The sequence below is a fragment of the Manis javanica genome, chromosome 1 (assembly GCF_040802235.1).
Source record: "Manis javanica isolate MJ-LG chromosome 1, MJ_LKY, whole genome shotgun sequence".
Classification (NCBI taxonomy): Eukaryota; Metazoa; Chordata; class Mammalia; order Pholidota; family Manidae; genus Manis; species Manis javanica.
This window is the reverse complement of record NC_133156.1, coordinates 18,245,115-18,257,703: the sequence shown is the minus strand read 5'-3', so window position 1 is coordinate 18,257,703 and position 12,589 is coordinate 18,245,115. Positions and strand designations below refer to the sequence as shown.

Sequence of the window (12,589 nt, the reverse complement as noted above, 5' to 3'; positions counted from 1 at the left end):
CTGTCACATCGTTTCTGCCAAAAGTAGAAAAGAAAGAAGAGCAAAGACCACCTATCATTCAAGCATTGAAGGCGAGGTCTGTCTGATGTCCACCCCTGGATCACTCCCCTTGAGTGTCCCCAGGCAGTCACTTCTGCCCAACATGGGAAAGGTTCCTGCTTCAGCACCAGGAAGAACCAGATTTGTGAGTTGGGAGGCAGCGTGTCCCAGAAAACACACACGGGCTTGGGGACACGTCCCTCGTGGCCCGACTCACGGAAGTGCTGAGCGAAGCAGGAGTAGTGACCCCTGGGAAGAGTTCCTGACGGTTCAGCTCCCAACAGATGCTTCCTAAATAAGGGGGGGCCAGGCTTGGCTTGAATTTTGACCCACCAGTTAATGACTTGAGACCTCGGATGTATCACTTAACTCTTCTGAGCCTCAGTTTCTCCAAGTAGTCCATTTTGACAGTTAACAAACGTCCCCGAGGGTCGGTGTCAAACATTCATGAAGTGCCTATCATAACAAGAGCCGTGTCTGCTCCTGGGAATAGAGCAGTGAATAAGTGGACACCTTCTCAGCCCCACTGGAGATCATGGGCAACTGCTAGCTTTCTGTAATAAGGCGGGGAAAATGCCAAATGATAAGATTCCTTTCAGAATTCAATGAAATAAGGTAAATAAAGCATGCGGCGTCTAGTCGGCATTCAGTATACATTCCACTGCGTCAAATCTTTAGAAATTGGCATACATAACAACTGGATCAATTTCAATAGGATCTTACCTAAAAGCTTAGCTTGCTTTCTCTAAAGAGGGCCCTCTGATTTAAGGGGGTCAAGGACCCTCTTCATAGAAAACATAACATGAAAAAAATATCTGAATTGAGCATATACAGGTTTGTAAATATGGAGCACCTTATTTTTCATCATGCTATTTTCCATTTTGCATATACTGAATATTTCTGAAATTTGACAAGTAGCTTGGGCTCTTCAAAGGGAAGAAACTAAGAAAGTTCAAAGCAAAAGTATCCTAGCAGCTAGTTGAAGCTGCAGAGACGACACAATGGCCTTTTAGAAATGGCCCTGTGGGAGTCACCCGGTAATGGCCCAGTCGGGCTAGACACTATCAGCCAAAGGCCAGGACTCGTTCAGCAAAAATGAAAAAGGAAATTGAGACAATTTTCCAAGTAATTTAGGGGAGAAGCCCTTTCATCCAGATTCTGGAGGTACAGTGACTGGCGCAAATCTCTGCCCCGGCAGAGGAGACCTGGCCGCTGGGGAACGGAGCCCTCGTCAGTGACCCAGGGGACACGGGGTGAGGGCTGTGAGCTGGGGCAGAATGAGGAGGAAAGCGCGCTCGTCCTGAGCACGGGATCCGGGTGGCTTCTGTCCACCGCATCTGTGCGTCCGTCTTCCAGTCGCAAATGGCTCCATGTGCTGGTCTCCGGCTTTGCTAACAGGATGTGTTTAGCTATAGTAAGTCACTTGGAATCTTTCTGGTAGCTACTTTCCTCCCCGTAGATGCAGCGGAGCACCCGTTGTGGAGCCCAGGGGGCGGGGAGCATGGGGAGTCAGAGAAGGGAGCCCACAGTTGCACAGCGACCACAGTCAAGACTGGGCGGGAGAGGCACTTCCTCCCTGGGCTGCCGACCAAAATCACATCAGGCGATTTTAGAGGCACTAAGAGCCTGTTTTCATTTGCCCTCCCCGTCTCTCTCCCTGTGAGGGTGTTTGCTTATTTCTCAGTCTGAGAAACCATACCAGTTCATTAAAAATGAATAACACCCCCTTGGCAACCGCTTTCTCATCCCAAAGCCCAGCCTCCGGGGATCATTTTGCCTGGCTGAGCTTTGGCGGAAAAGGGAGCTTCTGGGCTTGGAGGCCACCGTCCGGGCTCCACCTTTCCTGGGCCGGGCTGTGCATATGCAACTGTTTGTACTTTAACTGGTTGTACTTTAACCAACAAGGAACATTTTGTATAAGGGAATGCATAACTTTGGAAGCAAAAAGAATTCTAAGAAAAGATTCCATCACTTACTGTGTGATTTTCAGTAAATCACCCAACCTGTCTGAACTTGTCTCTTTGTCTACATAATAGGTATTGATGGGTATTAATTTATTAACATAAGTGAAGTCCTATGACAGGGTTTGGATAAATACAAGTATGTAGGAATATCTTCCCTCAGGCCTAGTGAATATGCCTCCATCTCTGAATCTTTTCTAGGGTTTGGTGTGTGACCTGAACCCAAATGTAGATCTGGCACAAGGCAACTCTAACCCAGCTTCCCCCTAATTGTATCAAATTATTAAAGTGAATTCATCTTAGCAGGTGTTCTCTTGAGAGAAATGAAATAGACCAAAGAATATATACTGGTGCTCTAGGCACTGTGTTATACTTTCCTTAGTTCCTGCTCACGTCCTCTCCAGATGGTTCAGCAGTACCAAAGCATAAGTCTAAAACAGCTGCTATACCTTTAGTTTTTTAACTTGATTTTAGAAGCCCTGGTCAGGTCACTAGTATATTAAGCAGGAGGCGTAACTTTGTACAATGGGATAGTTTGCTTAGCTGCTTTTATATTATGTTTACTATAAAATCAATTATGTGTATGAAGAAAAACAATACAGAAAAGGTGGAAATACAAGGTAGAATGTGAAAGCTTTCTATAATCCCACGCCTTCCATTTCTCTCCAAACTTCAGGCCACAAACATGCAGTGGACCTGGAGGCTGCCTTCTGGGTGGAGAAGGTAATATATGGACTGGGGTGTACTCCGTTCCCCTGCAGGGCAGTCTCCCCCTTCACAGGGTTACCCAGTGTAAACCTGTGTCCTGGCTGAACTCTCAGCCCAATGTAACTCTGCTTATCTGTAAGAAACAGGAGGCCTGCAGTCAGGAGTCCCCCTCAGGACCAGACTGGCTGAAACTGCTTAGGATCCAAGACGGCACCTCCCTTGACCCAAAGAGAGCCTCTCACTCCATTGTGATGTATTCCCCATGGTAAATGGCACTCCCGCCAATGCCGTGATAGCTCACCATCACCATGACAACAACCAGAATGGACCACGAGAGGACAAAGGAAAGGCTCGGTGTGCTGGTTACAAAAAGTTGCCCACCATTCCGATAGAAAACCTGAACATGCCTCCCCTGACTAACGAATGCCTAACCTTTTCGTTGAAGTTTGCCTGTATCTACAGATTCCCAGCTCACTGGTGGAGAAGTTACCTGTGAGCTGCACCCCGGCATCCCCATTCTCTGGCCATGAATAAAGCCCACATTGTCTGTACTCACTTTCGGTCTTATATATTGTCTTCACAACACCAAACACGGAAAGACCCCGTCTTTTTGGAGACTGGTTTCATCAGTAACAACAGTCAGGGTTGTGACATTTTGGGGGAGATGGTTCTAATGGAAAATCAATGATGATCTTTATATTGGCTGTGACTGTCTTGAGGGGCTCTGACAGCCACTCGGTGACACACACTCTGGCAAATACGCCCCTTAGTTCTGTTGAAGTCAAGCTTAGCACTGTGTAGAAAAAGTATTTTTATGACTGTATATTAGTGGACAAGAGCTTTCTGATTCTTAAATCTCATGGGTTTTTTTGAGGCTTACCAACAGAATTAATATCAGTGATTTTTTCAACCCAAGAGATACTCCTCAATTCACTGAAACAATAAATCACACAGGCTCCCTGTCTTCATAGTTGCCCAGCAAATAACTGAGGTATTAAAAAAGATGCTTCAATTCTGTGTTGATGATACACACTAGGCACACAAATAAATTCCTGCAGTAGTCTTAGGACTTTTCTGTCCTCGTGGCCCCACATGGCCACCCCGGCCGACTCCATCCTGGTCATGAAATATCCTCCTGAAGCAAAACTGTGAAGATGAAGAGGTTTCTCCCACCATGGGTTTGGGTGGTCACTGGTTTTGTGAGTGGTGGGGATCACTCACAAAGGAAAGCTCAAATACCTGTCACCCAGGGCTCTTCTTAGCTTGACCCAGTGCACGCTTCCAGATCCTTCTCCGCCTGATCCCCTACACGCCATGGCTTTGTAGGCACCAACTGAGCTGCTTCTGCAGCATTGTCCCAGCATCCTTGACTCCAGATCTAGACTGGGACAGCTTATTCTATCCACTGGGAATGCTCTTTACTCATTTTTCTGTGGCTGACGTATCATATTTATCTGTATCAGAAATAAAAATGTTTCTCAAAACAGCAAAAAAAACCAATATGACTACAGCCACTCTTGCTGTGAATGGAGGCATGGGGGTAATAAGGGCAGTAGGAGGCACTGGCAATGTTCATATTTAAAGAGGACAGTCCTCCCAAAGCTTCTGAGCTGGCCAAGGTTAAGGAACCCCTGCCGGGTCAAGGCTTCATGCTGCTGAAACATGCAGTCCTAGAGGAGAAATCTCTGGCTTAGTACTTTATGATCTGTGTGCACCTCAAGTCACTTGGCATTTGTTTTGGGGTAGGGACTATAGACAACTGTTCTGCGCAACCGTTTGAAAGCCTTTTGTCGTTTTAATTACAGGACTTACTAATACTTACTGTTACATTATTTCCGGTATCACACGTAAAGTCACACCCCTCCACCTTCCCAGCATTTTGGCCATTTACTTAACCCCAGCCACGTGTCTGTGGAACTTCAGGGCAGGACAGAAGGACTGGAGGAAGGAGATACTCAGCAAACCAACATGGTATGGAAAAGAAAGCACACCCAGGGATGCAGTGTTCCAGGAGCCCAAGAAGTCAGCAGCCGTGGGAGCTCAGAGCCACCATGGCTGGGAAAGAATAAAGACCCCACGAATGCCTGGAGTTAGAGGACCTGATGCTGGGTTCCCCCATATACGTGATGGGTATAAACCAGTTTGAGTTAAATCTTAGAGAACACAATAAACCCAGAAGGCTGAAGGACTTGGGTAATATACAAACAAGCAAAATATCCATTCACCAAAGTTCAAATTAAATGCTATATTGCCACCAAAGTAAGTAGAGATTAAGAGAAGATAGACAGGAACAGGAGAGGTGCATGGCGGGGACAAGACGGGCGTGTGGTGGACACGTTGCCCTCAGCCGTCCCTGTCACCTATTGCTGACGAAGCAACACGCGTGCTGCTCACGTGTCCCTCACAACTCCTGCCTCAGCTTCCTCCCGTTGCTGTCTTCACATGCCAGAAAATCCCCAGAAGTGGCGTCTCTGTGGTTTGGAGATGGTTTGGGAAAAGCGATGAAAATGAATTTTCTTGGCGTTCTGCTGTTTCAAGTAAGGCTCAACGGCTCGATCCACAACTGCCAAAAGAACATTTTGAACTGCTGGGCTTTAGAATGATGACATTCCATCCATGTTTCCCTTTCTCTAAGGAGGATATTAAAAATGTATTAGATACAGGTGACTCGAAGTCTCAGCTGTGATTAGTCTGTGATGAGTACAGTTCAATTTTTCTAATCGAAATGTAATTTCAGCATTTCTTCGGAGTTCTTGAAACTTGCAATATTGAGAATTTTCCTAAGATTTTCCATTAGGCATAGAATATACATTCGAGCTGAACTTTCATTTGACTATGTTTATACATGTTTATAAGTTAAAGCAATATGGTGAGGGAGAGGAACAGAAACCTAGCTGGAATCATGAGTTGCAAGGCTCTACAGAAATGCCCAGTCCAAACCTTTTATTTCACAGAGAAGGAAATGAAATCAAGGCCAGGTGTGGGGGATTAGACTTTACCATCCCCATTCTTTTATAAACATTGGGTTTAACTAACAGCAGCAATCTCTCAAGTAGAATCTATAACTTCAGAACCTATTCAGTAGTTACACAGTGATGATTCATAATAATGATGACAATTTCATTATTACCCCTTCACCCCTCTTTATATTTATACCCTCTGCCATGTGACATTTAAGTTCCTCCCAGGAAGAGGGTGGAGTCTACTTCTCTGCCCTTTGGCTTTGAGTTTAGCCAAGTGCCTGGCTTTGTCCCACAGACTGAAGTGCAAGTGACGGTGTGTGAGCCAGATCTGATCCCGGACCTGAAGAGGTTTGTGGGTTTCTGCCTGCTGTCTGGGACCACAGCCATCAGATGAGAACATTTCTTGTCTGAACTGCTAGTCCAGGAAGGATGAGAAACACATGCAGCAGAGCCATCCACCTCAGCCTGTGGCTGCACCATGAGCAGCAGATCCACCCAGCCAGGCCCAGCCTGGTTCAGCCACCTCCTGCCAACGGCACATGCAGCAGTAATGAATGACTGCTGTGTTCAGCAACCGAGGGTTGGGATGCTTTGGAACCAGTAGCAAAACCGTACAGTGATGAACCATTCCTTACCTCTGAATCTCTTTCTTAAAAATTATTTTTAAAACAGATTTTAAAGGCCAAGTGGCTTATTTTCATGTTATTATATCCATTCTGGGCTGAATTTTACCTTAAATCAGTTAGTGTGTCATGTTGTGTTATTTCCTTGCTCAAAGGAAATGCTGTGGAAGCTCTGGATTGACTGAAAAATGGATTTACTTTCTTAGTCTGGCCGAGATCCCCTGTAGGTTAGCCTCTCGTTGTTCCCTACATGTTTCGTAGCTTCAGCCTGGCCGCTACAGTCTGCACATACATGTGGGGCAGGGGCTTTGGCATCACGCATGTGGACTCACACTGGGCCTGCCCGCTTTCTTGCTCTCTGATCTTGGGCAAGCTCCTTGCTTTAGCCCCTAAGACTCAGTTTATTTATCCAGACAGTGGAGCCAATTATACCTATATCATTAGGTTAGTGTGAAGATTCCGTCATGTGGTATTTGGAAAGAACTTTCCGTAGTGTTTTGGGCAGGCATGAGGGGAGGGAGGGAATATCTGCTCCGTTTTTCTTTGTTTCTACTTCCACCCATTAAAAATAACAGCCCAAATCTCTGCTCTCCACCTAAGGGAGTTCTGAAGGTAAAACATAGCTTTTCTGGTGCCCATGCTCCTCATAAGGGAACCGGCAGTTGGGCATTTTGTTAGAAACTGGCATCTGCTGAATCGATATTTGGTGGTCGTGCTGATGGTGGCAAAATCCCGACCAGGTTCCACATTTCCTCTCTCACTCTCTGCACTCTGTGCACGTGAGCTGCCTCTCTCCAGAAGTAAACAGTCCACTGTATTTCCTGCCTCTAAATGGACATTTAAGGCAACCTTGAGGTCCTCATTCATCCAGCTGGTTGGGTAGGGGGGCTTGGAGTCCGGTCTTCAGCCCTAGGAGGATCTTGTGGGTAGAGTGTTGAGATCTGGGCTAGAGGATAAGAATCCTATTTCAGCCTTGACTCTACCACACAGTACCCACTCCATCTTTCTATTCCACTCGGCAACTTCCGTTAGGTGGGTGCTGCCTCCGCAGACAACCAGAGGAAAAGAGGGGCTTCTTTCCCACCTCTTTGTGTCTCTCTAAATTCAGCCTGTTGTTCAGACACTAATCTGGGTCTCTGCTCCCCCACAGTGAAAGCAATCTCCACTGCCTCCAAACTGTAAGAAACCTAACCTATCCTTACAGCCATATGGCTTCTGTATAATTACCTTCCTATGTGTATACATATATTATCTCTTTCAGTTTATTCAGTCTTTATATTACTCTGCCTCTGTTTACCTTCCTCCAGGCTAACCTAATGCCTCTCCCAGGCAGATGTTTAACAAACATTGAACTTATGTGTGAATGATTTATTGCTGTGTATTTGTGCCTTTTGTCCCATCTAAGAGAAGATTATATAAGCGAACTTCTAAATGACCCCTGACTTGGGTGCTGTAACGCTTTGATCAATATTGGTGTTTGGTTCTAACAAACATTAGAGCTAACGCTGCTCGCCCATTGCACAACTCCTGCGCTTTCTGCTGCCTTTCCTCCTCGCACAGTCCGCTTCTGCTTCCGCCTTCGAATTTCCCTTCCACTCCTGCCACCACCGCCGGACCGACAACGCATCCTCAGACCGTGCGCTGATTCAGCTCTCTGATGGCACCTCTCTTCCTCCATCTTCCCTAATCTCCCTTGTCTTTAAAGCAATTTTCCTTGATTGTTGACTGATTTCATTTCTTTGAGCCTATGCATTGACTCTCTAGGTTCTATTTATTTTATATCTTCCACTACACCATCCTGAAGTGGAAAATAATTAGGCCTCCGATTTTTGTCTGTTTCCAAAACAACTGAAAAGTTGCTAGCTCCTAAAATTTTACAAGCAGAATTAATAGAAAAACATCAAAGGTACCAACTGGCAGGCTGGTGAATGTAATGCTGGGAGAATATTGACAAGATTGGATTGCAGCCTAAGTTGGATTTAACCAGGGTTAAAATAAGCAGTGGTCCTTTTGGAGAAAAAAAAAAGAAAAGACATGGAAATTGGAACACTACACTTTAGCACTTGCCAGGCAAATCAAGGGTCTCAGGAATTTGAAATGCCCTCTCCCTGACTCTGTCAAGAGGCTCATATTGATACAGGCACCAAAAAAATAAAAACCTCTGTCAAATGTGGTACTTGATCTTGTAGACTAGCTTGTGCTTGACCTGAAGTGGTCAGTGGAGCATGTCACTGTAAATGGAGGACAAAGAGAACGACTCTTTGCCCAAAACCTGAAGCAAAGGCTGTGTTTGGAAAATACAGGATGGAGAAAATATATCACCATGGCAACAAATTACTTTTATACTCACATAAAGCAAAAAATAGATCTCTCTCTCTTTCTCCATGAGAAGCACATATTTTAAAGTGCACAGAAGATTAAAGGTGATAAACAGTAACAGCTGCATGAATATATTTTAATTTTTCTTCATTTGGTTTATACTAATGTCAGTATAAATCTGAAAGGTAGAAATAATTTTTTACTGGCAGTATCTCAGTTCCAGAGAGCGGGGTAGCTTAGGAGAGAAATGCATAATTCAGTCAAACACTCTATTTTGACTGTAATATAGTGGTAGCAGAATTGAACTTATCAAAACAAAATGTTCCTGGCATCAGTCACCCAGGAAAAATAACATCTTTTCATGTTTTTTTTTTTACTTTGTATTTGAAAAGCCCCAAAATATTTTAACAAGGTAATCAAATTCCCTGTGGCTAACAAAGAATTCCTCAGTTTAACATACATGAAAGGTAAATGATAACTTCAGGAGTCCTTAGTTAGATCTTTCTTTCAAGTTTCAAGAAATGGTGTTCCCTGTGGTAATAGCTGCGGAACACTGGTATGGAGACAGGGAGAAAGGAGAGGACCCAGTCCGGTTTTTCCAGCAGAGCTCCCCAAAGTTGAGCCCTAGTAAGCCCCCACCACTACACTCACCTTCCAGGTCAGAGCTCCCTGCTGGCCACCCGGGGCAACACTGCCCGGTCCCAAGAGACAGGATAGTCAGACCTGAAAGTTAACTAATAAAATGTAGATGTTTGGGCCTGATAAATTTTGTCACCTGTTTTATTTCCCTTGGTAGATTATTTTCAACACTTAACAAAATTCCTTATTTCCTTAGTGAAATCTAAGATCCCTGGTGAGATTCTTTCCCAAAGCCAGCAAACCGATGGAACTTAATGAAATTGCTATTTTATGTAGATAAGAAATGGCCAACTATTAGCAATTTCATAGGGTTTTACCTATTTGATATTTTATCTGTTTTAAATGTTCACAGGGCTTCCCTCTAAAGCACTAAAGCTATTGATAATTCCTTCAGATTCATCGCAACCTTTTCCGGCTTTCTGGCCTTTGCATTTAGTGAGGGGGGTTATATTTCTGCGCGACCGACTCCATGGGCCCAAACCTGAACTCATCGCCACCCACAGCCTCGCAAGTCCATCTCTGTATCTCAGCAACTGGCTCTCCCACACACCTGGACAGAAACCTGAGGGGAATCCTCAGAGTCAGCAACTGGCTCTCCCACACACCTGGACAGAAACCTGGGGGGAATCCTCAGAGTCCCTCTCCTTCAGCTTGAAGCACTTAGTCACAGAGTTTCATCAATTGCAATCTTCCTTCCTCAATCTGGATGATACTTAACTGGTCACAGTTAAAGCTCAGGATCTCATCACACCTGCATTTGTGTAACAATCACATAAACAGTCTCTCCATTTGCATCGCATTTCAAATTCAAGTTCCACTACCAGAGTAGCTTTTTTCCAATATTACAAATCTCAAATATCCTCTCCTTGTCAAAAACCTCAAAGTTCCCCAATACCTAAGGATAAACTCCAAATTTCCTAAATTTTCCAAAAACTCTCATCATTGGGAAATAAGAGTCTAGTTTACTTAAGAATTTCACCATGACCCAGAAGTATGGTCTCTTTCCTTTTAGATTTTCAAGGACATTAATTCCTTTAACTATTGTTTTACATGTGGACTAGACTTCTTTTTCAAACACCTATTTGTTTTCGTTTTGTTCTCTTAGTTTTGACTGAGAGCAAACAAATTCTCTTGAAGCCGCGTACAACCAAGCTGCCTATGGAGATCTCATCTGTCTACATCTATTTTCATACTACCGCCATCATCTTATCATTAATTCAGTTCCCCCCGGGGCAAAAGAGATGCTATTGATTTGATGCTCCGCTCCCTAACCTGTCCCCGTTCACACGCGCCGGACTGGACGGTACCTCACATGCTGACGTCTGCCCAGCTGAGTACCTGCACATCTCAGTTTCTCTGCCAGTAGCGTTCCCAGCTCTGTAGGAGTTAGCTCAGCCCAGGCCCCAGGTGGCCACAGGGTGCTGTACATTTAATGCCCCCACAGACATCTATCAAGCGATGACAGACAGGACTGGGTGGGTAAGTCCCCCAGCTCCCCAGTCCCTGGGGGACAATTCCGACATGGTTCACTCAGTTCCTCCTTTCCCTCTGATGCCCGTGGCAGTCCTGGCTTAAGTCTGTACAATTCTTCGTTCCTTTGTCACTTGGCTAAGGTGAACTGGTGTTGAATTTTCCGAAGTAACTCTAGATGCAGGCAAAAGAAAATGCAAACCAAGCGTAAGACATCAGGAAGCGTAAAGCCTGTTATTCTACTTCACTTTAGACTGACTTCATTAGCCGGATAGAGCAGTTGTACCCAACAAACTGGGTGGCTTAAACACCAGAAATTCATTGTGCCATGTGGTTCTGGAGGCTCGATGTTCAGAACCAAGGTGTGGGCTGGGCCGATTCCTTCTGAGGGCTCTTTGCCTTGTAGCGAAAATGAGCTCCAGGCCTCTTTGCCTTGTAGACGCCCTCTTCTCCCCGTGTCTCTTCACACTGTCTTCCCCTTACGTGTGTCTGGCTCTGTGGCCAAAATTTCCCCTTTCTATAAGGGCATCAATCATGGATTAGAGCCCACCCTAAGGACCTCATATGAACTTGATTACTCTTTGCTTCTCCAGTGACTCTATCTCCAAATAAACCCACTTCCTAAATATGGGAATCTGGACTCCAACATATCCTTTTTTTGGAGAGAGAAAATTCAACCATAATGGTTTACAACACAAGGTCTTGTTGTGTCTGCTTTCCTGACCGAATTCCTCAGAACCCTGTTCCTTTCTTTGCTTCAGCCCCAATCTAGTTCCCTAAAGAGCTAAATCCCTCACCTGAAGTAAAAGTTCAGCACTCTGTGGCTGCTGTTAGATCTACGAGGGTTGCAAACTTTAATCCTTTTGCAGGTTATTAAACATTTCTTAGGTGTTCAGATTTGTATGCCTTGAACATTATTTTTCACGTCAGTAAAATGCAGTTCTAATAAATGCACACTATTAAATACAATATCCTCCCTCCTTTAATAAATATTTTTGCATACCATTGTACTCTGTCACACACCTTTAGACACCTTGAGACATATAGTTTGTTTTCACATACAGGTGGATGGCTTTTTCTGAGATACTCAGAATTAAATTATTGGGTTTGAAGTGTATGCCCTTCAGAAGGCAAGTGCCAGATTTCTTTCCAAAAAAGACTGTATCAGTTTATTCTTCTAAGAGCAATGCATGAGAGTACTGTTTTTCCACATGCTCACAACACTAGATGTTATCCATTTCTTTTAACTTTTGCACATCTGATGAAAAATGAATATTTTACTTCTATTTTAATTTGCACCTTGTCATCAAAGGAGAGAGGAGGCTGGACCATTTCATGTATTTATTGTTCATTTCTATTTCTCATCTAGGCTACCTGGTTATAACCTTTGCTTATTCCAGAATAAGTTTTGGGCATTTTCTTATTTATTTGTAAGAGCTTATTCGATTTATGTTTGTGAGTTTTTTAGTTTCTTTATTTTTCATTTTACTATTCTGCATTCAGCTACTTATGGAATATATTGTTACATATGCATGAGTTAGGTATCAAAGTTTTATTTCCCCAAATGAAGAGTTAACCCCCAAAACCATCATTTATTTACTGATTTGATCAAAAACATGTAATTTTATGTCCAAATTCCCTACTCTTTCCTACTGACTCTTCTCTTTCTACACAACTCATACTATGCAAATGATTAGTGCTTTAAAGTGCTTTTGATATCTGCTAGGACAAATCTTTAATATTTGTCTTTATCTGTTTAAATTTTCTTGGCTATTTTTCAGCATCTTCTGTTCCAAATAAACTTTACAACAAGCTAATCAAATTCCATTTGTGTTTTGACTAGAATTGTTATCTATTTGTAGATTAA

At 43.8% G+C, this 12,589-nt stretch overlaps 1 long non-coding RNA gene across 1 annotated transcript in view; it reads right to left on the bottom strand.

Moving 5' to 3' along the window:
- Nucleotides 1-5,515: 5,515 nt before the first annotated feature.
- The window catches only part of LOC118971325 (uncharacterized), an 86,209-nt gene continuing 79,135 nt past the window's right edge, over nucleotides 5,516-12,589 (bottom strand). Inside the window, exon 4 of the long non-coding RNA XR_012128009.1 lies at nucleotides 5,516-10,896. This is a non-coding gene — a long non-coding RNA (uncharacterized lncRNA). The remainder of the gene's footprint in view (nucleotides 10,897-12,589) is intronic.